The following is a 17,392-nucleotide window of genomic DNA, read 5'->3' as shown; positions in this document are numbered from 1 at the left end:
ACTCCACTACATCTCAGAGGCAAATATTGTACTTTTACTCCACTACAATGATTTGAAAACTTTAGTTATAAAGCATAGGGTCATATTATGTATTTTTCTGTGTTGCCCTGTGTATATCCTTTTCCCTCATTTGTGTGTGAATGAGTGACTGATTGATTACCAGCTGGCGTGAATGAGTAGCGTCTGAACGTCCAGGTGGACCCTACTGATGATTGGCTCCTGTGACCAGGCTAAACTATAAAGCTGCCTGTCTCAGGCTGCCTGATGTCTTCCTCCATGCCAGTCTCCCAACCGCACCAGTCTGGTGTTTTTAAATGTTTTAGCCTGGCCAGTATTTTAGAAGTTTCAATGTTAACATGGTTAGTCTTGGTAAGTAGGGGTGGGTGTCCTTTCTTTTGTTTGATCAGATGTTTCTTTAGTTTATGTGAGGTAAGATACTGTGCTTTGTTTTGGGTTTTGGTAAAGGTAAGAATAGGGTTTTGTTTTGAGTAGGATTTTATGTTCAGGTGCCCACCCTGAGGTAACTTATCCATGTTTTTGTAACTTGTAAAATAAAACACTGTACTTTGGATTTTTAAACTGGTGTTGGCTGTCTATATTTGGGAACTGGGTAGGAGGGAGTCCATTTTTGTGTTACACCTGGTGACCCCTAGGCCGGGTCGTAACACTTTGTAGATGTTGATTATTATTACAAAACATACAGTAACCACTTCAACCCTATATACATTTCGCCGAAATGTATATTCAAATGGCCACCGATCTACAAGCTCACAGTGCGTGGCGACCCATTGTGAGCTTGTAGATCGGCTTTTTTCAAAATATGTTTACCTATACTACAATCCGCAAACTCTCTGTACCAGGGAGGGAACGGACACAGTTGCATGTTAGGTTTCGCTTTTGGTTTGCATGATGCAGTTAGGTTTCGCTTTCGGTTTGCATGCTGCAGTTAGGTTTCGCTTTCGTTTTGGCGACTGAGTAGGTCAAAATACAGTGCCCTGAGCACATAAGTACACACTTTTATACAGTATATTCAAGACACGCGCTAGCTTCGCAGTCCCTCCTCCTTCTCATCTCGGCCAATCGGGAGCTGATCCGCTCCGGCCGAGCGCACAGCGAATCTTGCTCGGCTTATCACACACATTTCACAAGGTAACTTCTGACAATACAGTTTAAATGTTCCTGTGACCAAACTATTACCTAAAATGGAATATTCTTTAATAATTCGTGTTCAGTATGTCCTGAGCTTTAAAAGGAGTGTAAAATGGCTCTGTGTTCAAATCTAACGATTAGATACGTTCGTGGCCTACAGTAACTTATGCTACAAACATCAGATTTCATCACAGCTGTTGAGTGTTTAACTTTGTCTATCTAATCCTAAGATGTTTTGGAAGAACTTGTGTCTTATTAGTCCATGAGCCAGACAAGATTTCATTATCGAAAGAGTGGGCAAAACCATACCTATATTAAATTGTTCATAGGGTCAATACGAGTAAATAAATATATGATAACCTCTCCACTGGAGCAGCTTTTTCATGGTTATCACACATTTTGTTATTTTCCCCATACGTACATGACAGGTGAAAAAATGACAAAATTTAAAAGAGTTATCATAATGAAACTTCCTGAGTTGATTACTTACATGAAGACAATGATTTATCGTATTACAAGTTTTCTGAAATTGTATATTTAAATATGCAAATTGGGCATTAGGAAAGTATGCCTGAATTTGCATAACTTTCCAGAATCAACATTGGAACATTGGACAAAGCCAGAGTCGACATTCTTATTTAATTTTGTTAAGATGTTGGAGTCGAAGGTTTTTAACGAGGGAATATTCAATATCTGGCAACATGTTTGGGCTCTGGCTCATGGACTAAATGCTTAATTTGCATATTTAAATATACAATTTCAGAAAACTTGTGATACGATAAATCATTGTCTTCATGTAAGCAATCAACTGGGGAAGTTTCATTATGATAGCTATTTTTAAAATTGTCATTTTTTCACCTGTCATGTACGTATGGGGAAAATAACAAAATGTGTGATAACTATGAAAAAGCTGCTCCTGTGGAGAGGTTATCATATATTTATTTACTCGTATTGACCCTATGAACAATTTAATATAGGTTTGGTTTTGCCCACTCTTTCGATAATCATTGCTCAGTTTTGGGGCTCTGGCTCATGGACTTGAAGAAAGCACTTCAATAGGGCTGGCAAAGTTCGCTTGGGGGGCGTGGCCAAGATTCACCATGTTGGTTGGGTCACTACCAGTCTACAGACCCATCCAACAGGGTACACACATATAGCTTGTACACACAGCGGCACATCCAAAGAATTACATCAACAATGTTAAAAGCCAACTGCAAAAACAAACTTTCAAATGTATAAAATGTATAATCATTTTAAAATAGCAGATCTACAAGCTCACAATGCTTGTAGATCGGCTATTTTCACATGGCCGAAATGTATGGGCTGAAGTGGTTACTGTATGTTTTGTAATAATAATCAAAATCTACAAAGTAACCACTTTAAGTCAACGTCACATGAAGGTGTCTTTTATTTGAAAACAAGGTACATTTACAGGTTACTATCGGCATAAAAAAGGAACCTCATCCGGCTCAAAGGTGTAAAATGGTCTCTGCCCATCCATATTATAATGTGATCATTAACAGGTGAGGCAACTGGTGACCTGAGCCATCATCATCAGGATTCGGTTATATTTAATTTGCATTGAATGAAAGCACTGCATAATGATAGAATGGCCTATGCATTTTAGCCATGTGAAAGAATGCGGTGCTATTTGCATATAATCATTTTAGGTAGAAAGACTATGTATTTTATTTGAAAACATGTACAGGTTACTATGTACATAAAAAGGGAACAGATAATGTATCTCTCATAAAACAATTCATTCCCATTTTGGCGAAACACTGCTGAAAGAGCACCAACTAGCAGGCTACTATTAGCGAACCTCCGAGTGAAGGGAGATGTCGACCCCACCGACCGGGGGCGGGGCTAGCCACAGCCGCGGAGTGACGCCAGCCTTGCCTGCCCTATTGTATGTATGCTCTTATTTTGAAGTGCACAACAGGAAGTGCTTGTTACTGACTTGTATAAAAATAGTGACTTAATAAAAATGCCCCAGTTCACCGTGAATGGGTTGAGATGATGCCTGATGTCTCCTTGTCCTCCTTATTCCTCCGTCGGTATTATTTCACTTAAGTATTGTGGTAGGGGAGAGTGGGGTCCAACGACGCACCCTTTTCTATTTCCCTCCCTGCACAGAGATTACTTAATTTCATGTAACCATACTTTTTTGTGAACAAGAGACACTTGTCCTCTCCCATTACCCGCAGTCAGTTTTAATTTTAGTGAAACGAGTCGAACGCAATCGGTAAGTAAAGTGACGTTGCGCTACTCTCCGCACACGGCCGCCAGCCGGGACGAACGGTGCATACACGGGGGTCGGACGGCGCGGTCGGATGAAATGTCCTATAACAAGTACAAACGTTACATTTCTGGCATCTAACTCTCATTGATGCTTCAGTAGAACCCTACGAGCAAATGACCATGCTGATCAGTCAAATAAATGTATCATGTTAATGTCCCCTCTGTCTGTTTCCTCAACTTTGTGTTTACACATGCACCGTTCGTCCCTCCCTGTCCGTAATGCATCGAGTGGCTTAATGCGCCGTTCGTCCCTCCCTGCCCTCCCCGGATGTTTTGCTAGCTAGCACAAAAGCTAATGAATATTTTTCAATGGAACCTTCACTGAGAGTTAGCCCACAGATTAGCCTAACAGACAAAATCCATTTACAATCGGCACCAAATATCAGACAATTGTTCAAGTCGCTCCGGTCCGAGTCCAAGTCGAGTCCCAAGTCGTTTGGTCCCAAGTCCAAGTCGAGTCCCAAGTCGTTTGGTCCCAAGTCCAAGTCGAGTCCCAAGTCATTTGGTCCCAAGTCCAAGTCGAGTCCCAAGTCAATCCAACCCTCAGGTCCGAGTCCCAAGTCGAGTCCCAAGTCATTTGGTCCCAAGTCCAAGTCGAGTCCCAAGTCAATCCAACCCTCCGGTCCGAGTCCAAGTCGAGTCCCAAGTCATTTGGTCCCAAGTCCAAGTCGAGTCCCAAGTCTTTCTGTTGTGGGCAAGTCAATAATGCATTTAACTTGAAGGTTAAGGATGATTGTATTTTAATATATTATAAGAATAGTATAACTATCTGTGAAATATAACCCATTTATTTCACAAAATAATGTGTTGGCAAATGACCAATATTTAGTTATATAGGTCTCAATATGTCACATTCAGCCCTGGACTTCACTGACTGAAGTAGGGCTCACATTAATCACATTAGATTCACAGAATGAATTTTACCCACAAGTTATTTTCATTCAAATGAAATGTGAATGAACTTGCTCTAATATTGACTTTAGTTGATGTTTCAGTCTTTAAAATATAGTATTTCTTAATTATTAAATAATTACAGCTTGTAGATTGGCTATTTTCACGATTTCAAATTGTTTTGAAATAATAATGAAAAAGGAACATACAAGATTTCCACCCGACAGCCATAATAAATAGCCAATATATGGTTCTGTATCAGTATATGAGTCCGTTTTTGCAGATTTCATTCTAATTGGCTACTATGCCTGCATATGAATTTCATGAGCCTGGGTAGGTCACCCTGGCTTGGCGGAGATATGCCCTGTAGCGCAAACTCTGCACAGCAGCAGCAGGTGAAAGCAATTCACTTAAACGAGGGTTGTGTTGCGCACCAAAAAACGGACTAAGACTTTATTGCTGTTACCATGGATAAAGTAAATTCGACAGTGGTGAGTGACTTTCATGTTTACAAGTACGTATATCTCGCTGGCTGGTGCTACTGTTGTTGTTGGGGTGGCTGGGGTCATAAACAAAACACGAACTAGTTGCATGCCAGGCGTTGTGAGCTTGTAGATCTGCTATTTTCGCTTGACTCGCTTCTTTTGGGCTGGTTTTCCTAGACCTGGTTGCTTGTTTTTCCTCACAACACTGGCACTGATGATAACTAGACGGCAGCCGTCATAGAATCAAAATGACCCCGCTGGGAGCGGTGGTGGCGTTTGTGGTAGAGTGAGCATGGATTTGTATGAAGAGAGATTGCGCATTTGCGGTAGAGTGAGCATGGGTTTATATAAAGAGAGAGAGCACATTTGCGGTAGAGTGAGCATGGGGTTGTATTAAGAGAGATAGCGCATTTGCGGTAGAGTGAGCATGTGTTTATATAAAGAGAGAGAGCACATTTGCGGTAGAGTGAGCATGGGGTTGTATGAAGAGAGAGAGGCATTTGCGGTAGAGTGAGCGCATTTCACACACAGATCATTCATAGGGGAAAAAACAAAATGAGTCATTAGAGTCATCTTGTCTCGAGTCGAGTCGAGTCGGGAGTCATTGGCTAGCAAGTCCGAGTCGAGTCTCAAGTCTCGTTGGTCTTTTACCTTCCAAGTCCGAGTCGAGTCGCAAGTCTTTACCTTCAAAGTCCGAGTCGAGTCGCAAGTCGTCAAATATGCGACTCGAGTCAGACTCGAGTCGAGTCACTATGACTCGAGTCCAATTGTCTGCCAAATATACACAGCAGTACAAATGGAAAACACTCAAATAGGGTATTTTTTACTACAGTGTGGAAATACACAAAAGTGGCTCCAACTCTGCCAATTTTGATCAGAACTGGGGAAAAAATCGTGTCTGATGTTTTCGACCGAAGACGAAGAGGGTTTTTAAGTGTTTGAAAAAAGGTCCGTGTTGCAACCGTCCCTGCGCGTCGTTCGTCCCGGTTCTACCCACATATGCAGATCGCTGTGGTGTTGCTCTGCCAACTTCACGATTCAAAGAACCACTATTAGCACCATTTTTGTTTAGTGTGACATATGATCTACACTAGGGTTTCCTGTTTGCTGCTACCTGTCTTGTCTTGTCTCACCCTGTCATTTGCAAATGTTCTCCTCTTCTTCTTCTTTTTATTTTACGGCGGTTGGCAACCAGTTTTTGGTGCATTACCGCCACCTTCTGGCCCATATTATGGATCAGACAAACTACTTTAATACTACTATATCTAATTCCTCCCAACCCCCCCCCCACACACACACACACACACACACTTAACTACTCTATATCCTATCATACACTCCTATTTCCCTTAAGAACTCTAATAACACTCTAATATGTTTCCTACCTTCCATCCTTAATAAACCCTTTAGGGTAAATTCTTGCATCCCTAAATCCCTCATCTGATTCCTCATTATCTCCCTCTCTATCCCATACCCTCTACAATTCATAAGTACATGCTCCACTGACTCCTCTTCCTGACAACCCTCACATAACCCAGACTGATGTTTTCCCATTATTTTTAATGTTCCATTTAGTGCACTATGCCCTAACCTTAACCTTACCAATACTATCTCCTCTCTCTTCTTCCCACTACCCATCCTTTTAACTTTGACACTCTCTTGAACACTATATAAGTGTCTCCCTTTCACCTCACAATCCCATTTTCCTTGCCACATTCTATTAACTTTCTCCCATACTACACTCTTAACTTCCGCTTTACTAATACTAACCTTCATCTCTACTATCCCTTTCTCTAACGCCTTCTTAGCCAACCCATCCGCTGTCTCATTCCCCTTCACCCCTACATGTGCTGGAACCCACACAAATTTTACCTCACCTCCCTGCTGTACTATTCTTGTGACTGACTGAAGGACTTCGTACAATAACCCTTGGCGGCTACTTGAATAAAATGACCTCAAACTAGCTAGAACTGAAGCTGAATCTGTACATATAAGTACTTTCTTCAACCTCACTGTTTCCACCCACCTTAGTGCAACCAACACCCCCAACATTTCCACTGTATACACCCCTAGATGGTCAGATGTCCTTCTGTTAATCCCAACTCCCTTTGATGGTACTGCCACCCCAAACCCTGTCACTCCTGTCTCAGGTTGCTTTGCTCCATCTGTATACATATGTACAAATTCACTATACTCATTTATCAAACGTTGATTAAATACTTGAACCAGGTCTACTTGCATTCTCTCTCTCCTCTTTGTCTCCATCAAATGCCAATCCACATCTGGCCAAACCATTCTCCATGGCTCCATCACTGGATAAACTACTGTTGGACTTACCTTCATGCCATCCACCCCAAATTCCTTTGCTATTTCATTCCCCACCCGACCAAAGCTATTCCTCTTACATTTCCCATAATCCCAGCAATCCTGTAATACTCCTTTAGTAGGGTGACTATCCCTGTGACCCTGTAAATTTGCCCAATAATTTGTCAACAACTGCTTCCTTCTTAATTCCAATGGCATTTCCCCCATTTCCACCTGTACTGCGGACACTGGTGATGATTTAATCGCCCCACTGCATACCCTTAATGCCCGTGCCTGAATCACATCCAACTTCTTTAACAGAGATGTAGCCGCTGACCCATATGCTATACTACCATAATCCATTACCGACCTAATCAAAGCTACATATAATGTCTTCAGTGATGAGCAACTAGCTCCCCATTCCCTACCAGTCAAACATCTCATCACATTTATTACTTTTTTACACTTATCCTCTATCCTCCTAATATGGTCTGCCCAAGTTAACCTTGTATCAAAAATAACTCCCAAATATTTAAATGTTCCTACTCTTTCTAACTCCCTCCCATACATCCTTAATTTCAACCCTTCCTCAACTCTTTTCCTTGTGAAAAATACAGTTTGCGTTTTTTCCACAGAAAATCTACACCCCCAATCAAACCCCCAATCTGTCACCTCATCAATTGCTTCCTGTACTTTCCTAACTACATGTGTCATATTCCTTCCTCTTTTCCATAATGCCCCATCATCTGCAAACAGTGACCTTCCTATACCTTCTGGCACCCTAGAGAATACATCATTTATCATTAAAATAAACAATAAAGGACTAATGACACTTCCTTGAGGAGTTCCATTCCCCACCAGATATTTATCTGACAAATCAGACCCAATCCTTACCATTTGCAAATGTTGTTCACCTGTGTCTTGTTTAGCCCTAGCCAATCGTGTGTTGATTGCCCATACATATGCACCTGTGTCTCCAATGTGTGTTTGTTTGCCCTTCACTGCCAGTCTGTTTGTTGTATGTAGTTGTCTGTGAGTATCTTAGTGTTTGATCTAGTCTCCTTGATTCGGTGCATGTAGGCTATCTTCTTGTGCTTCTTGTTACAAGTGAAACTTGCAAGTGCCTTCCTAGTCCTTCTCGTGCTCCTAGTGTTCCCTGGTTTTTGTCATAATAAAAAAATAACTCCTTTTATCTGAACTAGTCTGCCTTGGTCTTTCTGTCCTGCACTCCCTCCTGACTCGCATAGTGACAGCAGTCTTCATTACTTTTGGAGTCTCTCATTCTCCCCTCTCACATATTGTCTTTTGGTTTGCATCCATCATCCAACTCCTTACTTCTAAGGCTTTTTAATTTCAATGACCCCCATATCTCTGAGAGTGTACAAATGGACCATTAGGGGTCCATTTGGTTGCATTTTGTACACTCTCGGGAGTTACATAAATGTAACGGGACATTTCCCCTCAAGAAACCATGAGGGTCCCCTGGACCCCACTTTGAAAACCACTGCTGTACACATATCCACTACAGATTCTGCAGACTAACTCACTCATAAACAATTAGTTAATTAGCCTTTGTCTTTATATTCATAATCAATTCTGTGTTTAAGTGTATTGCTCTTATTTAGTTTGAACTCTGAGCCAGGTTCACACTCTTAGTTGATTAAAACTGCTAGTTTTGGTCTTCTGAAATTGATAAATGACTTTAAGATATGACAATAACGAATGTGTTTTTTGATAAAAAAAATTACATCCCTCTGTTTGCTCTCCAACCATCTGTTGAAATTTTCCCCCAACAGATGTTTTTGGGCGGTGAAACCGCCCCTATAAGTGAGGTTTGGATATTTGTACAACAAATCCTGCGCTGTGATTGGCCAAAAATGTACCCCGCCTAACCCTGCACCGTGATTGGCCAATCACAGTCTATTCAGGACTGTGATTGGCCAGTGTCACATGACACATGTGCATAGCCCTATATAAGAAACCATAACTTAAAAAAACCCATACATTTGTTTTTTTTAAAGTTATGGTTTCTTCCATCATAAAGAGTGTTTCAATAAATGTATTTATTTTTTGTACATGATTGGTTGACTCCATTCAGTATTGGGATTAGTTAGCAAGACACCGCCCACTTCACACAGGGTGTGATTTTTTAACAATAACCTAAAACTCAAAAAAGTTGTGTCATAAATAATGAACCCTGATCATCAGTGAATCTAGTAGATTCAGTCATTCTGTCAGGGGGAGAGGTGTTTGCTGTAGATTTTCAACTTTTGACCTGCCACCTTTCCCTTAAACTTCAAATATTACCTCAAGTTTCCAATTAGTGTGAAAAGCCTGGTGGCTCAAGAGAAAAGGAGAGGCCTTACAAGTGGAAGGTTGGGGGTTTGAATCTTGGTCCTTGTAAATCTCTATCTTTGCTCTTTTTAAGGCGAGCAGCGTGGAATCAGCCCGCCTCCCTCCCTCCCTCCTTTAGCTCCGGTAGGAGGAGCATGGGTAAAGCCCACCTCCAGTGGGAGGAGCTTAATAAATTGACATACTAAATAAAGTAATTTTTGTTGTATTTCATTGCCATTATTAATATTATAGATGACTTATTTGTTAGTTTTTTTTTTCACCACTGTTTTATGTTTTTTTTTATTGAGGCACTTTGAAGTTTTGTATTGATTGTTGTTTTGGTTGTTTGAGATATTTTGTATTAGTTGTTTGAGTTGTCTTTTGTATTAGTTGTGCTTTGAACCCTGAACCTTTGGTTTATTAACCTCTGATTCATCTATTGAGCCATGCTGGCATTGAAGATGCAATTGGGAATGTAATTCTTAACTCACCTTTTACAATTTAGATGGAAATTGAAAAATGCTCTTTGGGAGCTTTGAACCCAGAACCTTTGGATTATAAACCCCTGATTCATCTATTGTGCCACGCTGATATCGAAAATGTGAGTGGGAATGTAATAGTAAACGCACCTTTTACAATTTAGATGGAAAGTGAAAAATGCTCTTTGGGAGTTTTGAACATAGAACTTTCAGATTATGAACCGCTGATTTATCATTTGAGCCATATGCAAGCATGGTAGAACCAACTGAGAATGTAATAATTAACTAAGAACGTGATACTTAGCCCACCTTTTAGAATTTAGATGAAGAGTGAAAAACGTTTTTTATGAGTTTTGAACTCTAACTCATTCAGTGCCAAAAATATTTCTGGCTATATCACCCCTGTGCCAAGGCCAAAAATACATTGTAAAAAAAAAGTGCTTTGGAGCCGAGATACAGCCTTTTCAGTTAAAAAGTTAAACAAGAAGTGAATGGAGCAGCAAATCTTCAAATCATCATATCTTGGGTTCTGAACCTTTTTTTTAAAAAAAAAAGTTTTTTTTTTTTTTTTTTTTTTTTTTTTCATGACGTCTCAGACGTCATTGGCACTCTGGGCTTATGAAAAACGTGACGTCTGCGACGTCATTGGCACTTAATGAGTAAGGGGAAATCCACCCATTTTCAATATTTAACTATGTCATTAATATAGCATAAAGGAGTTGTGTGGAAATAAGAAAAAAATTTAAAAAAAATTAACATTGCAAAAAAATGTAACATTGCAAAAAAATTAACATTGCAAATTACACCATGATGAGTCATCACAGTGTAATTTGCAATGTTAATTTTTTTGCAATGTTACATTTTTTTGCAATGTTAATTTTTTTTTTAATTTTTTCTTATTTCCACACAACTCCTTTATGCTATATTAATGACATAGTTAAATATTGAAAATGGGTGGATTTCCCCTTTAACCACCGCTTTATATATCACTGATTTATCTCACATGCAAGCTAGCATGGAAGATGCAACTGAGAATGTAATACTTAACCCACCTTTGAGAATTACAGCCTGTAGATCATGTGTTTACCTGTAGACTACAGGTAAACACATTCGAACATGAAGTTGATGATCAAAGTGACAGCTTCTGTAACCAATAAGTTATTGCCTTGTGTGTGCAGTGAGAGCAGCTGCCTGTCATTTTCAATTCTTTGAGAAGCCAAGACAGTAATGCCGTGCTCGTGTTTTACCAGAAGATGGCGCTAAATATCTTTCCATGTGAAAGATTTTGTTCGACCGTGGAAGTCAATTTGCGTGATGAATGTATGTCAATGTAATCCGTTTTGAACAACAACACTCAGCGCATATTGTAATACAACCTCAGCAAGCAAATACTTTGATGAATTGAATCAATCTAATTTGTGTTGTTTAGCCCATAGTCATATTTTTGGTATCAAGAAGACTCACTCCAAAACCAACTCACCCCATTGCTAGGAAAACTCACTCCGGAAAACTCACCCCACAGGGTAGGAAAACTCACCCCCAAGATTTTCGGGGGTAGGAAAACTCACCCCAGGACCTGAGAAAACTCACTCCGGAAAACTCACCCCAATGGTTTTTAACTTTGTGAGCTTTCCATTTTCACAGAATGCTTGGGGTAAAACTTTTTCAGTCATCCGCGGACTTCTTTTTTTCGCCGATAAAGTATAGTTTTGGACCATGACGGAGGCGCGCCGACTCAGCAGACCTTGAGGCTGAGGAGTTGCGCCCGAGCGCCTCCAGGCGCGAGTGCCCGCAACGACCAGCCGATGGTCTGCTAGTCGAATCAGCGCCGTCCGAGTTATGTACCGATAGGGACAGAATAGTAAATATTTTTGGTGGGGACTGCGTTTGCCCCACTGACTGCGTTTGCCCCACTCACTGCGTTTGCCCCACTGACTGCGTTTGCCCCAACTGCCACTCAAAGTGACTACTGGCCAATCACAGTGCGTCTCCCCCGGGGTGAGTTTTCCTACCCCCGGGGTGAGTTTTCCTACCCCCGGGGTGAGTGTTCCGGAGTGAGTTTTCTCAGGTCCTGGGGTGAGTTTACCCACCCCCCGGGGTGAGTGTTCCTAGCTCCGGGGTGAGTTTTCCTTTTTGAGTTGGGGTGAGTTGGTTTTGGAGTGAGTCTTCTTGTATTCTAATTTGATGACCAGCCGACCGGTAGTCAGCGGTTCCGGTAGGAGACACAAAGGAGACCCTATGTGTCTCCTACCGGAACCGCTGCCGGTCATCAAATTATTGGCTTAGGAATGCGACAAAAACATAAAAATATCCATGAATTCAAGTCTCCATGGGGTGACTAATCCATAGAAAAAACATTTTGGGGGCGAACTATCCCTTTAATATAGCATCAAAATCAGTTTAACCACTTTAACCCCCACGTACATTAGCCATTTGAAAATAGGCGATCTACAAGCTCACGGCGCGTTGCATTACTTACAATTGACAAACTGACAAACTTGGGGATTATTAAACTGTGGTTTATTAAATAGGCTACACTACAGGATAATTATTAATGATTGTGACGTTGTTGTTTAAATGGCTTTTTTAAAAGCCATTTAAGCTTTTATAACTAGGCTAAGTTTGAACTTAGTGTGAGGTGGTGCAACTGGCCCCAGGAGTAGCCTACTTTAAGTCAGAGAGGTACTGAGGCCAAAAAAGTTTTGATTGATTGAAATTTTTATTAGGCAAAAGAATGTAAAACAACACAGTTACATTTATAATACTTTTGTCTAAAAGGTCCGACCAAAAAAGTCCTTGTGGTCTTGTTTCCGTTGGGGTCCTTGGATTAATTTCATAGACATATATAATAGCAACCAAACAGTTCAAATCAACATAAAAAACAGAGAAAAAATACCACTATGTACAAAAAAAGCATCATGAAAAATAAAAGTAAATGTATATACAAAAAACAGTGTTTGAGAATCACTGATTTAGATGATGACATTTTTGACACTAGGTGGCAGTGCAAGACCAAAGTAGTAACCCAGGAACTTCAGCCAAGAAAGACTCAGAGTACATGCACTGTTGCTTGCCTCTCATAACTAAGTTAATTCACTGACAGACAAGCCCACGTCTCACCATCTCACCTTTTCACCTGCATTTCAAGTTTTTCCAGGTAATTAATTATATTTCTGCTTATCAGAGGCTGTAGCCTGGTACCTGTGACTTACTGTATAGTAAAGCTATATTTGTATATCAGGTGTATTTGAGCACTCCACTGTCCAACACAGTAAGGATGGGCTTTGATGGCACAGAAGTTGGGGGAAAAAACTCCCCCTTAGTTAGCATTAAGCCTGCCTACACTTTAGGGACTTTTAAAAGCATGCTAAAAAGACCCATATATTTACTGTTCACTTGTTATTTTAATTCTGCTCCCTCTCTTGCTGCGATTATGTCTTCCTAGTTAGTTGTGTGTTTTCCTCTGTGACTCTTTTTGTCTTTTGTCGGGCTGCGCCCCAAGTCAGTGTAATAGCTGGGTGGGGGGGGGGGGGGATACAGAACCTATGAACCTATTATTTATTGTATTCTCTGTTCTCTGTTACACAACCTGAGCTCTCTTCTTATTTATTTAACAATCATATACTTCAACGTACATTGAAGTCACAAAATAAAGCAGTTATTGATAAAATAAACACAATATTCAAACTTGGCTCCCACAATTACTGTTATTTGTTATTATGTAGTAGCATTGTGTTAACACCTCTGTCTCCCATCAGGTGTGAAGTCTAAAGTTCCAGAGGTTATGAGGAGACGCAGGGTCTCACCTCAGCCAAGTGAGGAGGAGGAGGAGGAGGGGGAGACAGATGAAGATGAGGAGTGGACTCCTAGTCTGTCTGGTAACCTTGAACACTATTACCACAGTCTATAACAAGTAGAAGTCCTATAGTGATGAAAATAGTCTTATTGAAGTTGGACTCAACAACAGCAGTGGTTCTCAGACATATTCACGTCAAAGACGGCCAGTTTCATATCCATTAGGACACGGTCTTCCATTTGATCAAAACATTTTTGATCTCTGGGACTCCAATCTACACTGTACAATCCTATGTGTTTATTCAACTCTGATAGCGTACAGATGCGTCTCCTCATAACATAAGGGTCCATTTGGGCCCCTAGTGGTCCCCAGGCCCGACATTAAGAAACAGTGAACTAGACGTAGTGTTAATGATGTGAATTCTGCAGAGCTAGTTCAGGCAGACAGCTCAAAGTAGGGCCAATATCCAATTAATTTCTATAAGTGACGATAGCTTTTAATGATTTAATGAACGTGTTGAGTTTCTACAGATGAGAGGACGGCCATGCATGGGTTAACTGAGACTACAAGCTTCTTCTGTTCTGCATGTCTGTCCTTGAACCAGTCACAACTCAGTGGATAGCTACAGTTATGGAGTGTGTGTGTGTGTGTGTGTGTGTGTGTGTGTGTGTGTGTGTGTGTGTGTGTGTGTGTGTGTGTGTGTGTGTGTGTGTGTGTGTGTGTGTGTGTGTGTGTGTGTGTGTGTGTGTGTGTGTGTGTGTGTGTGTGTGTGTGTGTGTGTGTGCGTGCGTGCGTGCGTGCGTGTTTTTCAGGTGATCAGGTGATAGAGGCAGTACCAGTGCGTTCTGGCAACAGAACGCTCAGGAAGCGAGTCAAAGTGAACTACAAAGAACCGGAAGTGCCAGAGGATGATCATTATTACTGTAATTATCTCTGTTTACATCAATCAATATTTCTCCCTCTCTCTCGTTCTCTGACTCACCATCTTTTCCATCTCTCTGTCGTTGCTTTGTCACGAGTCAAATACTTTGAACAATGTTTTCGTTGCATATCAGTGATATCACATACTTTGCAACACTGTTCATTGTTCAACTGTGTGTGTGTGTGTGTGTGTGTGTGTGTGTGTGTGTGTGTGTGTGTGTGTGTGTGTGTGTGTGTGTGTGTGTGTGTGTGTGTGTGTGTGTGTGTGTGTGTGTGTGTGTGTGTGTGTGTGTGTGTGTGTGTGTCCAGTCTGTGACCAGTGTGGGGAGTTCTTTTTAAAGGAATGTGACAAACATGGAGATCCTGTCTTCATAGAGGACTTTAAAGAAGTAGCTCTACCAGAGACTGACAGAGCCTGGAAGACCCTGCCTCCTGGATTTAAGGTAAACATGGATACATTCAGCAACGATATACACTACACATAGAACTATACATATAACAATATCTTGATAACTTCTCTCTCCCTCTCTTTCTCTATCTAACTGCCTGCCTGTCTGTCTCATTATCTGTACGTGCATGCGTGCGTGCGTGCGTGTGTTCAGATTAAGCAGTCAGGCATTCCAAACGCAGGTCTAGGAGTGTTTTATTGTGGACACACTAAGCTTGTTGCTGGGACTCACTTTGGACCGTATGTGGGAGTCAAGACAGACAAAGAGGAAGCTGTGAAGAGTGGATACTCCTGGGTGGTGAGTGTGTATCTGTGTGTATCTGTGCGTATCTGTGCATGCGTGCGTGCGTGCGTGCGTGCGTGCGTGGCAAAATGTGTTCAATTGGAAGTTTTTGCCTAATGGTGGTGCTAGAGCAGTTATTTGAAGGCTAATGTTGCCCCCCAGAATAGGGATGCTAGGGTTCAAGTGGTTAATGTAAAAAATAAAAAAAAACGTAAAAATAAAAATCCTATCACACAAACATTTGGCTGTAGCAACTCTGAGGATCGCCTTGGGGTCCCAGAGCCCCCTGTTGTAGGCCCATGATATTTAATGTCAGTATATAATTATAAAACAAAAATACGTTATTTTTCTTTAGATCCGGAGGGAGAAAAGCCGTTATGACTACATTGATGCCAAGGACGAGACTCGGTCCAACTGGATGAGGTGGGTTGAACTCATGCACCTTTTTAAAGTGTTCAACTTCTCCCGCATAAGAAAGGATTCACCTTATGAATCTGTACATATAGATATCAATATGTAGATACAATGTGTACACATATAGATCATCTACAGTTACAAATATAAATATTAGACAGACAGACAGACGATACTGACACACTGTGTGTGTGTGTGTGTGTGTGTGTGTGTGTGTGTGTGTGTGTGTGTGTGTGTGTGTGTGTGTGTGTGTGTGTGTGTGTGTGTGTGTGTGTGTGTGTGTGTGTGTGTGTGTGTGTGTGTGTGTGTGTGTGTGTGTGTGTGTGTGGGGGACAGGTATGTGAACTGTGCCCGTCATGAGACAGAACAGAACCTGATAGCGTTCCAGCATAAAGGACGGGTCTTGTATCGTTGCTGTCGTCCTGTGGCCAGAGGAGAAGAGCTGCTGGTTTGGTACGGAGACGATTATGCCAAGGAGCTGGGAATCATCTTTGATGAGCTGTGGGACAACAAGAGCTCTGCTACAGGTAACATGTAACCTTTATGTCTGAGTAGTGTATCTACTGTAGGTATGGATCAGTCTAATCTGTAGATTGATCTGTCTGTCTGTCTGTCTGTCTGTCTGTCTGTCCATCAGAAATGGATGCATATACAGTAGATAGGCTATGTATAAATGTGCACGCACGTACGCACGCACGCACACGCGTGCACGCACACACACACAAACAATGTTATTTGTGACCTTCTTGACTTTTTGTAATTTTCATGAAACAAAACTGTCTGAACTGTAGAGGGTTGAAGTCGATCAGACAAATAAAGCAAAGATGTGAGAATGTGTTGTTAAATTCAGTGTTGCATCCCTGATATCTCTGATACTGATTGTATCCACGCTCTCGCTCTCTCTCTCTCTCTCTCTCTCTCTCTCTCTCTCTCTCTCTCTCTCTCTCTCTCTCTCTCTCAGGAGTGAGGTCCAAGTCCTCTCAGACTCAGGTCTTCTCCTGTTCAGAGTGTCCCTATGCCTTCACGTCTCAGCTCTACCTCCATAAACACACCAAGAGGAGCCACAACGACCTCTACTGGCAAATGTTGAGGAATGGAGAGATCGACTCTGCAGCCTGTCAGCCAATAAGCAGCTCTGTGACCAGTCAGAAACAGGGAGACACAGAAAAACCAAGACCTTACAGTCAAAAACAGTTTACCAAGACTACAACTCAGAGCAGCAAAGCAGATGTAGAAACACATCAACCGCCTTATACAGGAAAGAAAACTCACACATGTAAACAGTGTGACAAGAGTTTCAGTCGGTCATATCTCCTGAAGACACACCAGTATAGCCACACAGGAGAAAAACCTTTCCACTGTAATCAGTGTGAAAAGAGTTTCAGTCAGTCAGGTCATCTGAAGATACACCAGTATACCCACACTGGTGAAAAACCTTTCCACTGTAATCAGTGTGACAAGAGTTTCTGTCGTTCAGATCATCTGAAGATACACCAGTATACCCACACAGGAGAAAAACCTTTCCACTGTAATCAGTGTGAAAAGAGTTTCAGTCAGTCAAGTGATCTGAAGAAACACCAGTATAGC

The sequence above is a fragment of the Gymnoscopelus braueri genome (assembly GCF_963280865.1).
Source record: "Gymnoscopelus braueri genome assembly, chromosome: 18".
Lineage (NCBI taxonomy): Eukaryota > Metazoa > Chordata > Actinopteri > Myctophiformes > Myctophidae > Gymnoscopelus > Gymnoscopelus braueri.
This window is presented reverse-complemented; position numbering follows the sequence as displayed.